Source organism: Portunus trituberculatus, chromosome 26 (genome assembly GCF_017591435.1).
Source record: "Portunus trituberculatus isolate SZX2019 chromosome 26, ASM1759143v1, whole genome shotgun sequence".
Classification (NCBI taxonomy): domain Eukaryota; kingdom Metazoa; phylum Arthropoda; class Malacostraca; order Decapoda; family Portunidae; genus Portunus; species Portunus trituberculatus.
In genome coordinates, this window is record NC_059280.1 from 636,238 (window position 1) to 641,237 (window position 5,000).

The window sequence follows — 5,000 nt, forward strand, 5'->3', positions numbered from 1 at the left end:
CAGCTTCTCTCAGCTCACGCACTTTCTGGATGCGACACGGTTGCAGGTTACTTTGGAATAGGTAAAGCAAAGGTTTTAAAGGTTCTGGAAGCAGGTTATGAGCTACAACATCTAGGAAACATTTCTGCTGATCTTAAAGATGTGTTTTGTGAGGCAACAAACTTTGTTGCTGCTTGCTATGGCCAGAAATGTCAGCCTGGCGAAACTATGTCAGATATACGTTACAAAGTGTGGGCTGCTAAGACAGGTAGGAAAGGTGTATGTCTCTTGCCAAAACTGAAGTCATTGCCTCCAACCCTTGAGTCATTTCGAGAAAATACAAAGCGAGCTCATTTCCAGGCCTGTATATGGAAGGCTGCCTTGAGTGAGGGACCGCCATGCTTGGATCCAGAGAAATTTGGCTGGGAAAAGGATCATCTCCAAAAGTTTCTTTGTGCTATTCCTCTGCCACAGGATGCTAAAGTCGCACCAGCAGAAGTTCTCAAACTAATTCAGTGTTCTTGTGGCAGCAGTCAGTGCTCCTCTTCAAAATGTAGCTGTGCAGGTGCTCAAGTAGCGTGCTCTACATTTTGCAAATGTGGAGCGAGTGAGATTTGCAATAATCTGAGAACAAAGCAAGTATTAAGAAATGATGATGTAGAAGATACTGATGAGGTCATGGATAATATTGAAACAAATTATGAGGATTCTGTAGATGAAGATGAGCTTGATGACAGCCAGTAACGGACACCTAAAGTAAAGTGGTGCACCTCATAGTGATAAAGTTATTCTTTCTCTTAGCTATAATGAACTTAGCATTTAGTTACCTATTTGATGGTGTACCTCTTATTACACTGCATTTATAATACATGGAAAAGAAGTGTGTATTTTGTCACCTCAGATATTCTCGTTGTCTAGTCTGTTAATACGGCTGCCTTGCCAAACATATTGTGATGACATGCATACTTCATGATATTTAATTTATTATATATTCTAATAACAGTGTCCACATACATTTTCCATGTCAGGTAAATCCTGCAGAGTTTCTGTTCTCAAAATGTCATATTCCGAACATACTATCAATGATTTTTCTTATGTATATATATATATATATATATATATATATATATATATATATATATATATATATATATATATATATATATATATATATATATATATATATATATATATATATATATATATATATATATATATATATATATATATATATATATATATATATATATATATATATGAAGGAAACACTTGTACCAGTCATTATATTAATTGATTATCTACATTTAATGTTAATTGGAATATTCAGTGTAACTGAAAGGGAAGCTGTCAGTTCAGCTTTTTTTTTTTTTTTATGTTCCAGCCTGTGTGCACAGGTAGGCATTATCTGCCCTTTGATGTTGTTAATCGTGCATTGTAACATTTTATAATTAAAAGCAATGACTATTTTCACAGTTTTACATATTTTTTCATAGTCCTTGGTTCTTTGCGGCCATCTTGGAAGCCATCTTGAATTTCTCAAATTCCTCAAGGGTTACAGAACTACACCCACCTAATCTTTCATCTGGACCCTTTCCAGATTTAAAATCCACCAAGAACAATTATGCACCACAAAATTCCGGGTCTTACCTCATTTCCTCCAGACTATCCAAAAAGTAGAGGTATCACCATCGGATATGAAATTAACATATCTCAGATTATAATCTATGGATCTGTTCCAAATCCTTTTGGCCCCTTCAGGCTCCATTCCTCCTGAGGTGCCTTCGTAATTTTTAGAACAAGAGGCTACATGATTCATTTTCCATTGTTCGTACTGTTCAGCTGAAATCTCCCTCTTTGCTAGTTTTTTCTTTTTTGCGTCACAAACAGAGCACACTTTACACATAGCTTCATAATCTAGAATAAGGTTTGTGTGAGCATCAACCACTGCTGCAATTCCATAATTTGACTTATAGCCTCTCTTGTGCCAGGAGCCATCGTATGTGGCATCTATGTCGAGGATACCATTTTCATCTGGATGTCTGTTCAGATTTTCAGCATAATACTGAAACACTGCTTCCTACTTCTTTTCAAAATATCATTTACATTTTCTACAGCATGTTCGTTGATGAATTTAGTGTATTTCCCATACGTAACAAAGGAAAAGTGACGCATACTCAAGATACTGCAGAGCCTCTCCACCGCAGCATAACCATGCCCCAGCAACTTGACCAAATAGATAATCATTGCTGTCAACATGAACAGACCAGTATCTCCACATTTCATTTTACCTGAGTCACCACTGTTATACACAATATGTTTGCAATTTGAGCACACTAATTTTATGATCACATCACACTGATGATGGACAAATTCAGAAGTGACATCATGTTCCTTACACTTGTTACACGTAACATGTTTTGCTATTTCCCTAATGTCACTCTTCTTGCAGATGAGATTCTCCTCCTCACTCAATTCCTCTTCTTTTTCCTTGTAAGAAAGTCTTTTTCGCTTCTCTGCGCTTGAGGTGCGGGCGGGAGGAACTGCATCCTCATTCCTTACGTCACTCGTTGCAGGCGGGACGGGTTGGACGGTGTCAGCCTGTCTGTGCGTCCTTCTTTTTGCTTCTAGTGACCTCCTAGCAGCCTCTATTTTGAGTTTCTGTGACTTACGAAGCTTGCTGTGTCTCCCCATAGTGATAACTGTGTCCAGCAGCAACGAAAAGTAATGTAAAGTGGAGTATGAAGGGGCGGATCATACATCAATTTGACATACATCTGCTCTCCTCGACAGCCCGCGAGCTACTGGTAACTGGCTGCTTAGAGAGGAGCCTGCACCCTCCTATCTCAAACCCTTGGCCCGAGTGAGGAAGCCCTACCTACACTCGAACCATGGACAGGATTCGAACCCATGCGCTTGGAGACCCCTCGGACCCCAAAGCGCACATGGTTCCCCTAATTTGTCATTTAACTGAAAGAATTAACGTACATATTCACCAAATGAACGCAGTTATTGACTTGGTGAGAGGTGCCAGGTGCAGGGTAGAGTTACCTTGTTTTAGGGTAATTTGAGATAACAGGGTAACATTACTTAATTTCAGGGTACTATTATTTCAGCACCGTTCATATTATGGTGATGATCAATTTACATACTTATAAATGATCTTTAATAAGTAGATTTTTTTAACAAAGAGGGTAGTTTTAGAGCAAACAGGGTAATGGTAAGGGTGTATTTAGAGGGTCACTGCCTGGGAACAACGCTTCTAAGTGGCCTGGGATATGAAATGGTGAAGAGAGGATAAATTGTTCCATTAGGCGCCACAACAGTTAAGGTCACATGGTGCGCACTATGGCAAACGCTGTGGAGTGTGGACGACGAGGCTCCTCCAGGATAGGGTCCAGTGCCTCCCTACCCCTATACTCCCCAGGCTGACTTGCCAATATACACCATGGCAGCGAGAATGCGGCAGTTATATTTATTTATTTATTATTTTTTCTTAATGCGAGAGGGGACTATAAAGATTCAGAAACTTTCGTAGGGGGAATTAAGATAGTGAAGACTGTGGCCATTAATCAGACCTCCACAGACCCTTCATAATATCAATAAAATGGTCTAATGGTACACAAAACTCGTGGTAGAAATGTGTCCCAGTACTGAAGGGGTTAAAATAGTTTAGACTGTGACCATTAATCTTCAGACCTCCACAGACCCTTCATAATATCAATAGAATGGTCTAATGGTACACAAAACTCGTGGTAGAAATGTGTCCCAGTACTGAAGGGGTTAAAATAGTTTAGACTGTGACCATTAATCTTCAGACCTCCACAGACCCTTCATAATATCAATAAAATGGTCTAATGGTACACAAACCTCGTGGTAGAAATATGTCCCAGTAGTAGAAGAAAAATCGTCATTACTTCATCAATCTTTTTATTATCCAGTAGAAATGTATACGCAACAAATGATACAATGGGGGGGGGGGTGGGATGAGGCACTGGGGTTTGGGAGATGGGGGGGGCGGCTGGGGCAGGAGGAAAGGGGGGAGGGATACACACACTACACTAAAATCATATACCATAAAAAAAAATAAAATAAAAACACTGGTCTCATATTTCCAAACGTCTCCTCTTCTCTCTCAGCTGTGTTTTGCAAGGCCACAGATGATAAGGTCAGGTTAGGCTAGGTTTTCAAAGGTGTTTTTATTTCATTATTACCATTTTTTTCGTCACAGGAATGATAAAAAAGCGCTGTTGAAAGCCTAAATCTCCTCTACTGATTAAAAGTGTCCTTAAACTATTGCTGGAATGATATAAACCTGTCAAACTATCAATGGAACCATCAAAACAACAATAACTTCCACTGCAGAGTGTTAAACTGTCAAACTGTCACTGGAACCATCAAAACACCAATAACTTCCGCTGTAATCTGTCAAACTATCAATGGAACCATCAAAACACCAATAATTTCCACTGCAGAGTGTTAAACTGTCAAACAACCACTGGAACCATCAAAACACCCTTCAAAACACCAATAATTCCACTGCAGCCTGTTAAACTGTCAAACAACCACTGGAACCATCAAAACACCCTTCAAAACACCAATAATTCCCACTGCAGCCTGTTAAACTGTCAAACTCCCACTGGAACCATCAAAACACCCTTCAAAACACCAATAACTTCCACTGCAGCCTGTTAACCTGTCAAACTACCACTGGAACCATCAAAACACCCTTCAAAACACCAATAACTTCCACTGCAGCCTGTTAAACTGTCAAACTACCACTGGAACCATCAAAACACCCTTCAAAACCCCAGGAACTCCCACTACACCCCTTCAAAGCTGCCAAACTACTACAGAAACCACAAAAAGACACCATTGAAAACCTCCCACCTGAATAACTTTGCTCTCCAGCCTTCCTTGACGAGCTGAGCGGAGAGAACAGGGAACTTTTGAAGATATTGAGAGTTAGACAATAGTTAACATTACAGTAGTTATGATAATGTCCAGCTGAGATCCACAATTAG

General features: G+C 39.5%; 1 long non-coding RNA gene across 1 annotated transcript in view; it reads right to left on the reverse strand.

Moving 5' to 3' along the window:
* Positions 1-3,889: 3,889 nt before the first annotated feature.
* The window catches only part of LOC123509101, a 2,328-nt gene continuing 1,217 nt past the window's right edge, over positions 3,890-5,000 (reverse strand). The window contains exons 1-2 of the long non-coding RNA XR_006676124.1: positions 4,703-5,000; positions 3,890-4,291 (exon numbers count right to left, since the gene is read on the reverse strand). The exon at positions 4,703-5,000 is cut by the window's right edge and continues 1,217 nt beyond it. This is a non-coding gene — a long non-coding RNA (uncharacterized LOC123509101). The remainder of the gene's footprint in view (positions 4,292-4,702) is intronic.